The sequence below is a fragment of the Leopardus geoffroyi genome, chromosome A2, assembly GCF_018350155.1.
Source record: "Leopardus geoffroyi isolate Oge1 chromosome A2, O.geoffroyi_Oge1_pat1.0, whole genome shotgun sequence".
Lineage (NCBI taxonomy): Eukaryota > Metazoa > Chordata > Mammalia > Carnivora > Felidae > Leopardus > Leopardus geoffroyi.
The window spans coordinates 93,880,472-93,899,963 of NC_059331.1; positions in this window are offsets into that span (position 1 = coordinate 93,880,472).

The window sequence follows — 19,492 nt, forward strand, 5'->3', positions numbered from 1 at the left end:
GGTCCTCTCAGAACAGAAATTCTCCCCTGGGTAAAGAGAGAGCAACTCACCGGTAGGTATCCTGTAGAGATTATAGTCAATAGTGAAATATACTTTAAAGTAGCAAAGAGAGCCAATCTTAAATGTGCTCACCACAAAGAGAGACATGAGAATTCTACGACCTGTTGGAAGTGTTAGCTAAAGGCCTCCTGGTAATCATTTTGCTACATATATCAAATCAAAACACTGTACACCTTGAACATGTCAATAATATTTCAATACAGCCAAGGTGGGGGGTGGGGGTGGGGGGAACTTCAAAGAAATGGATTCAAGATTTAAAGTTTGTCACAGACTCTAAGTCTAAAGTTCTCTTTTGTCTAGCAAGAGAGCCAACGCAGGATTAAAACAAGAGATGGCTAATGTCCATGTCCAGGAAAAGACAAGAGCCCTGAATAAGGGTCCTTGCCTCGTATTTATTCAGGTCAGAAGGCTTACAAACATGATAGGCGTGCACAAAGAGACAAAGAAACTGTGAACATTAACTTGGGGATGTGAGGGGGGCAAAGTGGGTTTTGAAGATATACAGTGTTTGGGGTTTGGGTCAATATAAAACAAAATCCGGGTGCCGGGTAGATGGTTGTTAAAAGCAAACAGGAGGCGCCATGCCTGTTTATCTTTGCTAGCCTAGGGGATGAGACAGATAAGGAAAATAACCTCAGGGTTAATAAGGCACCTTTTCTTTTGCTAACCGTCTCGGCTCTGGGCTGCTTTGCCTGCAACACAGGGGTCCATAGTCCAATTCACCAATTTACCTAACCTGGCCCTATTTTCCTATGAAAGCAGCTTTCTGCTATAGTACTAAATTTGGGGTGCTTTCACCCTGAATATCTAATCTTGTCATTCCTACGTATTGGGCACCTTTGTGCTGTTTCTATTTCAGGCCTTTGCCACTCTATATTTTGAGGGACTTAGCACCCCTCCCTATTTTGGGGTGCCTTTGCACCTCCCTATTCCTGGCACCTTTGTGCCTCCCTATTCTCAGGGTGTCTTTGCACCCCTCTATTCTTGGAGTGCCAATCTGGTTTACCCCAACTAGAGTGTGAGCATTTTATGACTTTGTATTTATTTAGGCCTTGTTAACCCATTGGCGTAAGCCTGGGGGATTCCTAAGTTTATCCCCCACAAAGGTTAAAACCTGAAATTGTAAATAAGGAAAAAGCTTCTTGACATTGGTGTTGGGAATGATCTTTTGCATAGGAAACTAAAAGCAGAAACAGAAGCAAAAACAAGCAAGTAGGATTGCATCAAACTAAAAATCTTCTGCAAACAACACCATCAAAAGGCAACATACGGAATGGAAGAAAATAATTGCAAATGATACATTTGTTAAGTTTTTAATACCCAAAATATCTAAGAAACTACAGGCAGGGACAGGGAAATGGGGAAATGTTGGTCCAAGGGTATAAGGTTTCAGATATGCAAGATAGGTAAGTTCAGGAGACCTAGTGTACCAGCATGATGACTATAACAGTACACTGTATTGTATACCTGATTTGCCAAGAGCGTAAACCTTAAGCATTCCCACCACAAACATATATAAACAAAAAGGAAAAAAGAAAATTTAACTATGTGAGGTGATGGATATATTAATTGGTATGATTGTGTTGATCATCTAAAATACGCAGTTTATAATATATATTAATATTTTGATATAGTGTATATCAAAGTATCAAGTTGTAGTCATCAAATATATATAATTGTTAATTAGACTTCAACAAAGCTGAAAAAATCATATGGAAACACAAAAATAAACTTGAAATAGCCAAAGAAATTTTGAACAAGAAAAAACTAGAAGCATCTCATTTCCTGATTTCAAAATAAGTTACAAAACTATAGTATTCCAAATAGTGTGCTAACAGCATTAAAAAAAAGGACATATAGACTAATAGAACAAAATACCCCAGAAACCAACCTACACATATACAGTCAACTGATCTTCCACGAGGGTCCCAAGTATACACAATGGGGAAAGGATAATCTTTTTAATAATGGTGCAGGTAAAACTAGATATCTACTTACAAAAGAGTAAAATGATCCTTTTCTCACATTATACAAACATTATACAAAATGAATTAAAAACTTAAATTTAAGGTCAGAAAGCATAAAACTCCTCGAAGAAAACATAAGGAAAGTCTTCTAAACATTGACACTGGCAATGATTTTTTTGATAGGATATCAAAAACAAAGGCAACAAAAGAAAAATAGACATGTGGGACTACATAAGACTAAAAAGCTTTTGCAAAGCCAACAACCAAATGAAAAAGCCAATTATAGAGTGGGAGAAAATATTGACAAATCATAGATCTTATAAGAGATTCATTTCCAAACTATATAGGGACCTCCAACAACTCAATAGCAAAAAAATAAAAATAAAAAGATAACCGTTTTTAAAGACTGGCATAGGAACTGAATAGCTAGAGCTCCAAGGATAACATTATAAGTAGCCACCAGGTATATGAAAGGTGCTTAATATCAATAATCATCAAAGACATATAAATCAAAACCACAACTATTAACTCAGGCCAATTAAGATGGTCATTATCAAAAAAAAAAAAAAAAGATAACTAGTGCTGGTAAGGATAGAGAGAAAAGAGAATACTTTTACAGTGAAGATGAGAATGTATATTGGTACAGTCAGTATGGAAAACCGTACAGAAGTTCCTCAAAAAATTCGAACTACCATATAATCCAGCAAGTCACTTCAAGGTATATATCCAAAAGAAAAGAAATCAGGATCTCAAAGATGTATCTGCACTTCCAAGTTCATTGCAGCATTATTCATGAGAGCCAAGACCTAGAAGCAAGCTAAATATCAATAGATGAATACAGTTGTTTGATGTGGTATATACCAACAATACAGTATTATTCAGCTCTAAGAAGGAAATCTTCCCATTTATGACAACATAAATAAACGTGGGGGACATTATGCTAAGTGAAATAAACCAGACACAGAACTACTATGAGACACCATTTATATGATCAGTCTAACATAGTCAAATTCATAGAAGTAAAGGGTAGAATGGCAGTGCCCATGGGCTTAGGGAAAAGGAAAAAAGGGAAGTATTAGTCAAACAGTACAAAGTTTCAGCTATACAAGAAATATAACTATAGTGCCTATAGTTTATAATACCATGTTGTATACTTTAAAATTTTTCTGAGTAGATATGTTAAGTGTTATTAAAAATAATAAACCGCAAATAGGGCAGGGGGCAACTTCTAAAGATGATGTTTATGTTTGTGGCATAGATTGTTCCAATGATTTCACAGATGTCTACTTATCTCTAAACTCATCACGTTGTGTATATCCAGTATGTAAGGCTTTTTGTATGCTAATGGTACATCAACAAAATGGTTTAAAAAAAATCAAACTATTAAACAACTGTATTTTACATATTTAAATAAATAAAAGAGAAATTTGATAATTTGACCAGCATCAAGAAGCTATAAATAATGAACATGAAGATTTAAAAAAGAACCAAATAAAACTTCAATAAATAAATGCTAAACTAAAATTAAGAATATATAAATTAAACTTAGCTGAAGATATAAACTGTGAACTGGAATAGACATTAGAGCAAAATAACACATCATAGCAAAACAGTGAAGCAGTGCTTAAAAAAAAAGGTAAGGAGAAAAAAGACAGTTCATCACCTAACAAAAGGAAGGCTAATTGTATCACTGGCTGACTTCTCAATAGGGGGGAAAAAAAGGTCTTGATAGGTATCTTTGGGTGCTGAGATGAAAGAACCATCAACCTAAAATTTTATTCTCAGCAAAAATATCATCCAAGAATGAGGGTAGATAAAAGGATATTTTCAGACCAAGAGAGTTACCACAAAGGACTCAAGGAAAATGTTAAAGCTATATATCAGAAAGAAAGACAATGACCCTAGGTAGAGAGCAGAGATAAAGAATGATGAAAAAAATATTGGTAAATATGTGAGTAAATCTGAAGAAATAGTGACTATAAAATAAGACTGTTCAGGGTGCAGGTGAGTGGGAATGGGCTCAAAATAAATTATAGCCATAGACAGAAGGGGGTTATGAGTTAAAGCATTCTTATATTCATGAATTTAGACTTGCCAGATTTAGCAAATAAAAATCCATATTTTATTCATTGTTTGTATGAAATTCAAATTTAACTGGGTGCCCTACATTTTATACAGCAACGCTAAATGAATTGTTCTGGAGGAAAGAACAGATTAATGTTAAGAATGCAGTTAGTATAATATTAAAAAATCAATTACCTGACTACATTTACAGGCGGAGAAGAAAATTGATAATATAATTTCAGTTAATAACACTAATATTATTCCATAAAATTACTAATGATAAACTTCAAAATGAAAATGGAATAGAAATTGTTATTTCTAGGATAATCTAAGGATTAGGAAATCCTTAGGAAATGTCTTATTTAGTGGTGACATCATCAAATCATTTTCTTTATTATCAGGAAAGACCTGAGAATGGTTGCTACACTGCTTCTGTTCAACACTGTATTGGAAGTTCTGACCATTAGAGTAAGAGAAAAAAGAAAATTAAAATGATCACAATTAGAAAGAAAACAAGTCATTATTCTTAGATAATATAATTATCTACTTACAACACAACGGAGGTAATTGTTAGTATAAGAATATCACAGTTTTGCTGGAAATCAAAACTGTGTGTATTTTTATTTTCCTTTTTGATTTAAATGTAAGTTAACATACAATACAATGTCAGTTTCAGGAATAGAATTCAGTGATTCATCACTTCAATACAACAGCCACTGCTCATCACAAGCGCCCTCCTTAATACTCATTACCGACCCATCTCAGTCCACAAATTCTCAGGGTCTCTTTAAGGGTATCTTGTGGTTTATTTCCCATTCTTCTTGCCCCCCCTTCCCATATGTTCATCATTCATTTTGTTTCTTAAATTCCATGTATCAGTGAAATCATATGGTATTTGTTTTAGACTTATTTTGCTTAGCATAATACATTCTATCTCCATCACGTTGTTGCACATGCAGATTTCATTCTTTTTGATGACTGATATTTCATTATATATATGTCTGTGTGTGTGTATGTATGTATGTATGTATCTATGTGTGTGTGTGTATAAAAATCACATTCTCTTTATCCATTCATCAGTCGATGGACATTTGGTGTCTCTCCATAGTTTGGCTACTTTTAAAACTTTTTTTTGTAATATTTATTTTTCAGAGAGAAACATAGTGTTAGCAGGTGGAGGGGCAGAGAGAGAGATGGGGATATACAGTATCCAAAGCAAGCTCCAGGCTCTGAGCTGTCAGCACAGAGCCCCATACGGGGATCGAACTCCCAAACCCAGATCATGACCTGAGCTGATGTCAGAAGCTTAACCAACTGAGCCATCCAGGTGCCCCCGTATTTTTTTCCATAACTTGGCTATTGTTGATAATGCTGCTATAAACAGAAAAAATTTATCAGGTACATAGAAAAACAGGATAAGCCTTACAAACTAAATTACTAATTTTCATAAAGAAAATAAAGAAAACATATGAAGGGAAGGACAGGCCATGAATCCATAAACATACATACTATTCATGTACACACAATCACATAAATACACGTGATTCTTAGTAACAGAACATGAGCTTCTGTTAACTAAGATGAATTCTTCCTCCTTTTTTTCTGAGTTTTTAAATTCCAGTTAGTTTACATACAGTAATATTAGTCTCAGGTATAGAATTTAGTGATTCAGAACTTACAACACCCAGTGCTCATTACAAGTACCCTCCTTAATTCCCATCACCTATTTAACCCATCCCCCTCACCCACTCATCTCTCCTTTGGTAACCATCAGTTTGTTCTCTAGAATTAAAAGTTTGTTTCATGGTTTGCCTCTCTTTTGTCTCCCTCCCCCATCATAATACAAACAGCAATTTTCACAGAGCTAGAATAAACAATCCCAACATTTATATGGAACCACAAAAGACCCTGAATAGCCAAAGCAATCTTGAAGAAGAGGGGTAAAACTTGAGGCATCATATTACAAAGCTGTAGTTATCAAGACAGTATGATACTGGCACAAAACAGACACATAGATCAATGAAACAGAATAGAAAATACAGAAATAAAACCACAAATGTATGGTCAATTAATCTTTGATAAAGAAGGAAAGGTTATTCAATGGAAAAAAAAAAGGTAATCCCTCAACAAAGGGTGTTGAGAAAACTGGACAGCAACACACAATAAAATGAAACTGGACCACTTAATTAACACCATACCCAAAAATAAATTCAAAATGGACTGAAGACATAGATGTGAGATAGGAAACCATTAAAATCCTAGAGGACACAGGTAGTAACTTCTTTGACATCAGCTGTACCAACTTCTTTCTAGATAGGTCTCCTGAGGTAAGAGAAACAAAAGCAAAAATGAACTATTGAGACCTCATCAGATAAAAAGCTTCTGCACAATAAAGGTAACAATCAAGAAACTAAAAGGCAACCTGTGGATTGGGAGAAAATATTTGCAAATGACATATCTGATAAAAGGTTAGAATCCAAAATCTATAAAAAACTTATCAAGCTCAACAGCCAAAAAAGAAATAGCCCAGTTAAAAAATGGGCAAAACACATGAATAGACATTTTCCCAAAGAGGACATCCAGGTGGCCAACGGAGACATGAGAAGATGTTCAACATCACTCATCATCAAGGAAATACAAATCACAACTACAAGGAGCTATCACCTCACATATGTTAGAATGGCTAAAATTAACAACACAAGAAACAACAGGTGTTGGTAAGGATGCAAAGAAAGGGGAACCTTCTTTCTTACATTGTTGGTGGAAATGCCAATTATTGCAGCCACTCTGGAAAACAGAGATTCCTCAAAAAGTTAGAAATAGAACTACCCTATGATCCAGCAGCTGTACTGCTAGGTATTTGCTCCAAGGACATAAAAATACTGGTTTGAAGCAATATATGCACACTTTGTAACAGCATTATCAGTAATAGCCAAATTGTGTAAAGAGCCCAAATGTCATCGACTGATGAATGGATAAAGAAGCGGTATGTGCACACACACATACACATATGCACACATATAATTCAGTATTACTTGGCCATAAAAAAGATGGATTTTTAAATACATTGTACCAGGTCAATTAGTTTTCATATAAAAAATAAAAGTGGATCATCACGGACAAAAAATACAGTTTAGGGGTACCTCGGTGGCTCAGTCAGTTAAGCATCCGATTTCAGCTGAGGTCATGATCTCACTGTTCCTGGGCTCGAGCCCCGCGTCAAGCTCTGTGCTGACAGCTCAGAGCCTGGAGCCTGCTTTAGATTCTCTGTCTCCCTCTCTCTCTGTCCCTTCCCTGCTTGCACCCTGTGTCTCCGTGTCTCAAAATAAAAAAAAACATTTTTTTTTAAATATAGTTTAAGGACTTATAACTGAGAGGAAAAAGTATTGAAATTAACAATATGAAGAGAAATGTTCATTACTTTAAGATTTAAAAAGTGCATCTCTAAAGGCAATTATAAATTTGACTACACTAAAGAGCTTTTGTTAATCAAAATTAAGTAAGTCATAAACTAGGCAAGGATATTATCAACATATGTAAACCACAAGAAATATAAATACCCTCTTAATAAGGAAAATAAAAATATTTAAATAGGAAAAAATGATAAAAGAACTTTTCATGGAGAACACAAAATTCCTAATAAATGTATGAAAAATATTCACTTCCTTAATAATCAAGAAATTGAGAATTAAAATCCCCATCAAATAGTCATTAATACCCTCAAGAGTTGTAAAACTTAAGAAGTCGGATGATACCAAGTATTGGCAAGGATGTACACTGATGAAAATTCTCATCCGCTGCTACCAGGAGGGTAAAATTAGGACAACCCTGTGAGAAAATTTGACATTACCTAATACTGCAGAGCATGTACAAACCCTACTTGTCCAAAAGTTCCATGTTTCTATACTCGACACCAGACATATTTGTACGTGTGTTTCAAAGCATTGCAAAAATCAAGCAACAAAGCACAGCGTTTCTGAATATGGATTATATAGCCATGTTCTTGGCAGTGAAATTCCACATTTGCTCTATCTTAACTTATCATTTTTATGCTCCAGGCTCCTCATCTCTAAGTTGATAATTATAGTGCCTAGTTCATAGGCTTGTGTATTATTTAAATGAGTTGATATACATAAAGTTCTTGGAACAATGCCTGGCACACAGTATTATATAACTTAACCTGTTATTATTCATAGCAGTATCATTATTTGTAAAAATGCTGCGTATTTATTACTAGTGGAATGGATAAATAATGTATTCATCATACATACATGCATGGAAATATACATATATATTCACATGTATACAGAAATCAACACAATGGAATACTATAGGATAGTAAAAAATAGACTAACAACAAAAAAAAATAGTAAGACACTTACAGAATACGTACAATATGATTCCATTTATGAATTTTCTTTTTTTTTATTATTTTGTGATTTTTTAAAGGCAAAATGAGGGGTGCCTGGGTGGGTCAGTCAGATAAGTGTGTGACTTCAGCTCAGATCATTATCTTGCGGTTTGTAGGTTCAAGCCTCACATGGAGCCTGCTTCAGATTCTGTGTCTCTCTTGCTCTTTACCTGGCCCCAACTCGTGCTCTCTCTCTCAAAAATAAACATTTTAAGAAAAGGCAAAATGATATATTGTTCAGACATAATTATTATAAAAATAGATAAAATTAGAAATTTATAAATATTTAAAAGTTTTTATATTTTTTAAAAATTTATATATATATTTTTTTTAATTTAGAAAGCGAAGTGTAAGAATTCACAATTTCAGCAACACACAAGTTCATAATTTCAGAATGGTAGTGTCCTCTTGGAATCTAAGAGGGGCATCGAAGCCAGGAGAATCATGGATAGGGTGGGGTCCAATGGTGGTAATAATGCCCTATTTCTTAGCCTCAGGGATGAAAAAAGTGGGGATTCATTTTGCCTCCAAAATGTACATATATCTCTTAACACTTCATCTTTTCTATTTTCCAAAAGTTTTTTCTGTATGAAATACTCCACAAACTTGGAGTATAAATATGACTTATTGGCTTTCACTTTTAAATTACTTGCTTTACTTATTTGCCTTATAAACAAGCAAAGTATTTCCTCTCAAAAACAACATCCTTTTGAAATGTCCCAAACATAACATTTTTTCCACACCTAAAAAAAACAGAATATTAGAGTCTTATTATCTCTCATTTCCACTGTTTTTCACAGTTACAAAGCAATGTTTCAAGCAATTCTAAACAATGTTACTGACAATGCTGATACAATCTGACCCAGACATGTAATTCATGTGGTACACATTTCTTCAGCAATTTCCGAAATGAGGCTGGAGCAGTAGTAGAAATAAATAAAGGACAGAGACAGAAATGAATAATGAATTATGAGCAATAGAAAAACATTTACCCCTGAAGGGGCAAATTGAAAATAGCAAAACCAAACCAGCCTCAAACAGCTCATACCTGATCATAGTAATAATAACCACTAAAGTAACACCTCCTGTAACAGAAAACAAACTCTGGTAACATTAAGGCTCAAATATTTATTTTGAGTTTCCTATTTTCTCCATGCAAAGTCATGTATCTCAATGGAGGGTCAGCCACCTGCACAGGGCAGCTTACAATCTGTTCATGATACAAATAATGAGTTACCGGACTCAGAGTTACTAACAGAGAGCATCAGAACAAAAGTGTGGAGAAAAAATGGCATTTTAAAAATGCTTATTAGATTGGACATAAAAAAAATGTATTCTAAGGCTTGTATTACAAGATTTTGCTCGGGATTCCAGGGTAAAAGATATTAGGCATGACTGCACAGAAATGATAAGGCACTGATTTATGTATGGACTAGAGTAGACAACAATTTTTTGGTTAGACTATTATACATTATAAAATTACTTTTCTTTTTTGTTTGTTTAGTTCAATAAATCTTTTTGTCTAATAATATGTAAATTGCTGGCTCAAACTACAGGCCATGATTTTCTCCTTGAAATTAAGTCTATGGGAGAGGTCCCTGGCACAAACTAAGATTCCCTACTGAGTACAGAATTTTTCTGTCCCCTGCACACTCACTACAATATTTTACTCTGTTTACTTACTAAAATACACTAGAGAAATTTCCACTAGTGCTAAAGCAGCAATAACCAACTTAAGGACCACAAAGTGTTTTAAAAATTTTTGATTGTCTTACAGACCCCAAGTTAATCATTCTTCCAGTCGGGACAGACACAAGAAAAAAATGAGCAAAACAAACAAAAACAAAAAACATGTTAACAAGAAAATGTCTTGTTAGTAATAGTAACAATAGCAAAATAGTAATTATGATTATAGTGCCTAATTTGTGGAATTAAAGAAAATAGTGAATATTGACTAACAACAGGATGTAAGTGATGAAGCCGAGATGGAAACTCAGGTGTTCTATGGCCTCAAAATTCTAAAGTCAAGGCTTTGGTAGGTGAAAACTGGAGCAGCTACAGCCCAGGGGATGAGAGAAAAGAGGAGTCAGTAGTTCAGAGTCAGAGAGGCAGGGAGTAAGGGAGACTAGGATGGCCTAGATGTATGACAGCAGGAAGAAATCAGGAATCTCAGAGGCACAATCTAGCAACACAGTTTGGGGATATTGACTCTGGGAAGAGAAGCCTTAACTATCTGCTCTGACCCCAAAACCCTTAAGAAGTACAAACATCTTACAAGGCAGTCTTATGCTATTTCCAGGGATTAAAAAAAAAAAAAAGAAAATGATCAAACAGCATGTGTAATTTTACAAAGACAGTCACACACATAAGAAAATAAACCACTTTGAATCAAATCCAGTGATAACAAAAAATGAAAGATCAGTTAAAAATTAATACCTGCAGGGCTTAAAGATTTTGAAATTGTCAGTCCCAACATTTAGAACCACGTATGAAATGTTCCTGTGAACCAGCTGGGCAATGCCAAAGATCAGTGTACTTCAAGAAACTATCAGAAATCAACATACAAAATCAAAACATAGAAATTATAGAAATGAATTTGAAATAAATAATTCTATGAATGCTTAACACAACAGGAAAAAGAGTCAAATGACCATTAGTGACCTAGAAGATATATGAATAATTTATCTAGAGTGAAACCAGAGAGAGATCAAGAGATGAAAAATATAAAAAGGAGACACAGAAGACAGAATGAGGAAATCAAACGCTAGTCTGCTTGAATTAGAAAGGGTGAGAATGGAGAAGGGGCAATATTCAAAGAGCTAAAGCCAGAGTATTATCTGAAATGGAAACTATAAATCAACACAACCAAAACAAAACAGTGCATCCTAAGCAAATAAAACAGAAACACTAGTCTTTGAGATATTTTTTTCTCTAAAATCAAGTTTTTTCATTTATCCAAGATGCTTTAGTTCCTAAAAGGATAGGGACTGGTATTTAGAAATGGTAATCTGAGTATTATGGGTGCTTATTGCTAGAAAGTTCATTCAAGTTTCTTGGTCTTTCAGTGTACAGAGCAAGGAAATATGCACTTCTTACAAGAGAAAATGCAGCATGAAGTATGAATTCATATCAATGATTCCTATTCAAATTTAAATTATTTTTCTATCTTTTCCCTTAGTCTGAAAATTTTTGGTTCCTTGTGATATTAACATATTTCTTAGTTCTTTTATTCTACTGGTAAGAAAATAATCCCAATATTATATTAAGTAGCAAAAATTGCTAAAAAAAAATCAACACATGTATTTTTTTTTTCGACGTTTATTTATTTTTGGGACAGAGAGAGACAGAGCATGAACGGGGGAGGGGCAGAGAGAGAGGGAGACACAGAATCGGAAACAGGCTCCAGGCTCTGAGCCATCAGCCCAAAGCCCGACGCGGGGCTCGAACTCACGGACCGCGAGATCGTGACCTGGCTGAAGTCGGACGCTTAACCGACTGCGCCACCCAGGCGCCCCAACACATGTATTTTTTAAAATATAATCCTCCAAGTATCTGTGGTAAATTTGCCAGAATTTTAAAATCACAATTCTTCTCTATATGATTTATTTAATTATAAGGAGTATAACCTAGATTCATTAGTTCATTTTGCTTTTATTCTATGTACTGCTTTTGTGTATATTTGTATTAATTTTCTAAGGTTATGTTAAAGTAAACATGAACAGATTGAAAAAGAATGAAATCTTGCCATTTACAACAACATGGATGGAACTAAAGTGTATTATACTAACTGAAGTAAGTTAGACAAAGACAAATATCACATGATTTCACTTGTATGTAGAATTTAAGAAACACAACAGATGAACATAGGAGAAGGGAAGGAAAAATGATATAAAAACAAAAACGGAGACAAGCCATAATAGCTTTTTAGATACAGAGAACAAACTGAGGGTTGCTAGAGGGGAGGTCGGGAAGGGGAGGGGGGAGATGGGTCAAATGGACGATGGGCATTAAGGGGGGCACTTATTGGGATGAGCAGTTGGTGTTACATGTAAGTGATGAATCATTGGGTTCTATTCCTGAAACCCACACTACCCTGTATATTAACTCAAGTTTAATAAGTAAATTTAAATAACTAAATAAATGTATTCCAAGTCAAATCCATAAAATGTGGTATATTCAAGCAGTTCAGCTTCTATTTGTGTGCCCTCCACATCTTGTTCATCTTTTAAAAATGTTCTGATGGTTTCATCCATCCTTTTAATATAAGGGAAAATATATAAATAGGTAATATCCATATTTATGCATCTTTTTATATAAAATACACATATGTTTACACATTTATATATATTTATATATACATACGTATGTGTACAGATGTACCATAATATATAGGCTTGTATTGTACATGGATTTGTAAGTCTAAATGTTTATGTTTACCTATATACGATGATATGCTATATAATTTTATCTACCATATTATTTTACTCTACAGCAATCTTTAGAGAAGTTCCTTATTCTTCTATAACTTTTATTTAAAACTTCATTGTGTGGATATAATAGCTTTTTATACAGTCTCAAACCCAAATATTCCATCAAAGGAGACTAGAATAATAAATAGTCCTATGCAAATATCCTTTTTGTATTTTTGCCTAATTAACTTTGAGACACATTTCAGAGGAACTGCTCTGAGTCAAAACTTAATGTCATACATAATTTTACTAGATATTGCATAGTTTCTCTTGCTCATCGCTGTATCATTTTGTATTCCCACTAGCAACATATGAGAACACCTGTTTCCCCAGGGCTTGATCAAAGAGTATGCTGCCAAATTGGAATTTTTGCCAATCTAACAGAAACAGAACTTCATTGTGGTTTCAATTCACCATTTACTTATTGCGAACAAAGTTGAGACTCTTCCATGTTTGAATCATTTGCCTCCCTTTTTCTATGAATTGCTAATTTTTCTCTGAAATTATAATAATTTTCCTTCTCTATCTTTGGAAACTCTGTATCATATCAATTTTATTTCTGAAATAAATTTATTTTCTGGTTTATCATTTATCTTTATTTTGTTCATAATTATTTTGTCATTCATTTTTCAAGTGATCAAATATACCAGTTTTTCCTTTAACTGATTAAATACAAAAGCAGTAGAGTTGCCTCTACTCCCAGTTTACAAAGCAATATACTCAGATTTCTTTCCAGTGCATTTGTATATGTTGTTCTTTAAATTTCTGGTCCATCTGAAGTTTATCTTGATATACAGTATGAGAATGAATGGAATTTTATCTTTTTCTTTATGTCTAATCAGTTATCCCAACATCCCTTATTAAAAAATAAATCCTTTCCCACTGACTTGATATACTGAACTTTACAAAAAAAAAAAAATCACAAGGATTAGGATCTATTCATAGATTTTCTTACTCTCTCCTTTTGGTCTGAATGTCTATTTAGCTTTCAACAATACAGTCTTCATCTTTCTCCATTTTATTATCAGATAAAGCTAGTTCACTCGCACATACCACTACCCTTCTTATCAGGACATTCATGGCCATAGTTGCTTATTTACTTTTCCAAATGAAATCACTTGTCAACATGTTTATTCCCAGATAGAGAAAATTATATGTTAATTCTCATTATTCCATTGAGACCACATTAAATTTATTAATTTAGAAAATATTACTATCTATGATTTTAAATTTTTCTATGAAGATACATAGTATGTAAACACACAACACAAAACTAATTAGAGGATATAATAAACAAGAGGATACCATTCAAATACCATTTGTTTGCAAGCTTAGGAATGTTTAAAACCCCTAGGAGGAAAGTCACACTATGCTCCTGACAGGTACAAAAGCAGCTTAAACAAAAAGGGAGATATATCATATATGTGCATATACAATTCAATATCACATAGATGCTAATCATTGCTTGCACAGCCATGACCTCAGTTTTGAGTCCTGGTAGCATAGCTAGATAATTGTAACCCCTTAAGTATTCAGTCATAAACAACTTTGGAATTATTTGAGAAAGGAATATGCATCCTGCTTTTTGACTGAAATCCTTCTGTTGACAATTCCCGGAAAGAACATGAAAAATTCAATGTCAATACATACATGATGGATACTATAAACTTGGAAGGAAATTGCAGAGTATACAGTAGAGCCTCCTTTAAAGAAAGGCTCTGTCATTGACACTACCGATGATATAGAGTACAATTTTGTAAGGAAAAAGAAAGGCACCACAAACCTCCATATAAAAGGGCTGGACTCTAAAATGCAAAGGAGAATACTTCAAGACCTTTCAGGGGTAGGCAAGAGCAAAATTATTTTAGGATTTTTAGTATGGGGACACCTGGGTGGCTCAGTCGGTTAAGTGTCTGACTCTTGGTTTTGGCTCAGGTCACAATCTCACCATTTCACGAGTTCAAGCGCCGCATGGGTCTCTGTGCTGGCAGTGCAGAGCCTGCTTGGGATTCCCTCCCTCCCTCTCTCGCTCACTCGCTCTCTCTCTCTGCCCTTCCCCTGCTCATGCTGCCTCTGTCTCCCTCAAAATCAAATGAACTTTTAAAAAATAAATAAATGAAAATAATTTTTAGTATGTTATTTGTCATCTTTCAGCACATTGACATTTGTACTGATGGTCCAAGAGCAATCATGGGTAAAGCTGCTGACACAGTCAGATGAATCAAGTGGTACCAGACCTTACTAGTGTTCGTATTCTCCACTCCCACACTTTCAACAGTACAAAAAACTTAAGGGGAAAAAATCCAGTTTCACTTAAAAATATCCTTGAAGCAATAGAGATCATTAATATAATTAAATCTCAAGCCTTTGGTATGCATCTTTTAAATATTCTGTTTGACAAGGGGAATTATACATAACATACTTTTCTGCATACTAAAGAATGATGGTGGCCTTTAGGAACAGCACCCATTCAATTGTTTGAGTTGTAAGCTGAACTAGCTCCTTTTTTTTTTTTTTTTTTTTTTTTTTTTTTTACAGAATGCTATTTTTACTTGAAAGAATGACAGACAAACAAATGATAGTTATTCAGATTGGAGATATTTGGTAGAACATTTCTTTAACAATGAACAAAGTGAGCCTGTCAACTTCAAAAAAGGAGAACTGACTAGATTTGCTGCCAATGATAAAATTGGAGCTTTCAAGTTGAAAATGATCGTTTTAGAAAAATTTTTATCTGCCACCATGCATGTTCCCAATCTTCAAAGACTTTACTGATGAGTTTTACAGTGGGATTTTTTAATACTATGTATCAATATTTGGAAGATCCTCATAACTTGGTAAATGAGTATATTCCAAATGACTAATGATGATGTTACAGTATCATGCATGGTAAAAGACCATTCAGGTTGCAAGATAAAACAGTGAATTTTAATGAACTAGTGGAGGGCAAAGTTATTGATATGTGTCATTTGCTGAACAGTGGCCCACCAAAAGGTAAGTCCTTGTCTTTATCCCCCAAACCTGTGCCTTATACGATAAAAGAGTGAATTACATTCCAAAGGTATAATTACATTAAAGATTTTGAGAGTTTATCCTGGATTATGTGGGTGGGTCATAAATCCAGTAACAACTGTCATAAGATTTAGGCAAAAGCAGATGTGACCTGGAGGCAGAGATTGGAGTGACAAGGTCACAAATCAAGAAATGCCAAGAGCCACCAGAATATGCAAGAGGCACAGAACAGAAACTCTTCATGAGCCTCTAGAGGAAGTATAACCCACCTGGCACCCTAATTTCAGACCTCTGGCCTCCAGGGCCAGTTTACTCAGTTTACAGTAATTTGCCGCAGCAGCAGCACCAATAGGAAACTACTAAACTATCATTTCAGATTCCACATTGCAACCAATCTTTAAGAAACTACCACTTATTCAGTTTCAGTGTAGCATTAAGAAAAGAATATTCACAATTACCAAAAAGCCTATTAAAATATCCCTCTCTTTTCCAGTTACATGCATGTAAACAGATTTTCATCATATACTTCTATCAAAACAACATATGGCAGGAGACTGATGCAAAAGCAGATATGAGAATATAGCTATCTTCTAAGCTGGACATTAAAGCAATTTATATGATTATAAAACAATGCTACTCTTATTTTTATTTTAGAAAAATATAATTAACTTTTGAAATTGTTTGGATTAATAAATAACAGTTTGGGTATAGGTATTTTCCTTTTTTAATTTTTGTTTATTTTTGAGAAAGAGCAAGAGAGAGAGCACACACATGCTTACACAAGTTGGGGAAGGGCAGAGGAAACAAGACCTAAAGGGAGAGAATCTTAAGCAGGCTCCATGCTCAGCATCATGCCCAGTGTGGGGCTCGATCCCACAACCCTGGGATCATGATCTGAGCCAAAATCAAGAGTCAGTCACTCAATCTGACTGAGCCACCCAGGCACTCCTCCTTTGTGATTTTTTAATATAGTAAATACTATAGCTACAATTTATGTGAACAAAAGTTCTTTGGGACCTTTATTTAAAATAGTATACAACAGGGGTGCCTGGGTGGCTCAGTCAGTTAAGTGTCCGACTTCGGCTCAGGTCATGATCTTGTGGTTCATGAGTTCGAGCCCCGCTTCGGGCTCTGTGCTGACAGCTCGGAGCCTGAAGCCTGCTTCCAATTCTGTGTCTCCCTCTCTCTCTGACCCTCCCCCCATTCATGCTCTGTCTTTCTCGGTCTCAAAAAATTAAATAAATGTTAAAAAAAAAATTTTTTTAAATAAAATAGTATACAACAGACCAAAAAAATAATTTTATAGTTACCAATATATCACACTTACAATTTCCTGTTTTATGTGTTCATTTATGGTAATATTGGAGAAAAAATTATTTACCAATTTTTTAAAAAATTTCTGTAGAATAAAATAGAAGAAATTCAGAATTTTCTGTGAGGAATGTCTTTAGAAAGAAGCTGCATTTCAGATTATCAACTGTAGTTATTAAAAGTCTGGAACTTCAGGTGTGCCTGGGTGGCTCAGTTGGTTTGACTTCGGCTCAGGTCATGATCTCATGGTTTGTGAGTTTGAGTCCCACATTGGGCTCTGTTCTGACAGCTCAGAGACTGGAGCCTGCTTCAGAATCCATGACTCCCTCTCTCTCTGTCCCTCCCCCACTCACACTCGGTCTCTGTCTCTCAAGAAATAAACAAACATTAGAAAAAAAATTTTTTTTTAGAATCTGGAACTTCATAATAAAAGGATAAAAATCATTTGATCTTTTCATCAACAAAAGATACAGAAAGAAATACAGACCTTAGAAAGAAAAGAAAAAAGCCATGGTCATTTCTTCCTGTCTTTGCATTTCTTCCATCTTTAAAGGATTACACAGACAATAATACTTCAATTCCTATGAAATCTCCCATCTAATTCCCTTACATGTAAAAATGTTTCTATTCCTTTCTCTAAATTTCCCCCAAAGTTCCTCCCCAGCCTTAACAAATCTTTTGATATTAGGACTCTTACCTTCTTTCCTCTAGTTTCTACATCACAAAGCCCTCAAACCGGTTCTGACAACCCTGGAATATCCTCAGAAAACAGAGGAAGAAATGAAATTCAATGGGCAAAGCCAGAACCGATATTTGAAGATGAAGGTAAGAGTGACAAAGATTCTCAAAATATTAATAATGTTGACCCTGCTACACAGGCATATGTTTTTTTCTCTACAGATCCAATATCACCATATAACTTAATTTTTGTATAGTAAATGCTGTTTATTGGTTTTTAAATTTTTCAATCAACGGTATTATAATAACCAGAAATAATGTGATTTTGTCAATACAGACAGCATAAAAGTAATGGTACAGCTGACCCAAGTTGAGGTCAAAGAGGAATGAAAAATAAAAAGACAGGTAGATTCACAAATTTCTTCATCATATACCTCAATGACTCAATAAATTCCGTTGTATTTAGGGATGGTTCAAATATCAAGGGATAGTTATCAAAGTGTGAACCTGGGACAAGCACTAGCAGCAGCATCTGATCACTAATTAGAAATGCAAAGTGTCGGCACATGCTAGGTGGCTCAGTTGGTTAAGCGTCTGACTCGATTTCAGCTCAGTTCATCATCTCACAGTTGTGAGACTGAGCCCCATGTTGGACTCCATGCTGAGCATGGAGCCTGCTTGGGATTCTCTCTTCCTTTGTCTCTCCCCCACTCATTCAGTCTCTCTCTCTCCCTTCCACCCTCTCTCTCTCTCTCTCTCAAAATACATAAAACATTTTTTAAAAATGCCAATTCTCAGGCCTCACCCTAGACCTAATGTTAGTTTAGCTAAGCTGCTCCATGCTAGTGCTGCCTTGGCATTCATCTTGGGTGGCATTGCAGGGGACTTGAACTCATGCTAGCCCCTCTCTGAGTGCATGCCCTGGGGACGACAGTCCCCAGAAACATGAATGTAAGTTCCTGATAGACTCCCCTAGCCACCTTTGTGATAAGCATTCTCCCCCACATCCCAGGGCCTTCCCCTTGGGTACACCTTAGTTAAGCCATGAAGCTTACCAAAACTCTGCTCCTTTTTTAATTGGCCAGTCCAGCTTTAGCCCAGGAATTTCAAAGCATTCCACCCTCTGACCCTAACAAAGGCATATACCCCATGACCAACCTTTTCCTCTGCTTGCACCCTGCCTTGACCCCCCTTTCACGGTACCTCTACATATACCACGTACTTCCTCTAGGACTTAATAAAGTTCTGTATTTCAATTCTTTTGTACATTTTTGTTGACCTGTGACTCATCATAGGACAGTCTGACAGCCAGGCCCAGGGCTGTAAATAGCAATGTTAATCTAACCAAGTCACAACACCTGCTGAATCATATTAGAGGCATATGGTCCAGGAAACTATGTTTTAACAAAACTTTCAAGTCATTTTGTTGCATGCTTAAGTTGGAGAACCATTAATCTTGTCACATCAAGAAATAAAAGGTCTAAAAAGCATTCTAAATAGAAAAGCTGTAAGAAGAGTTT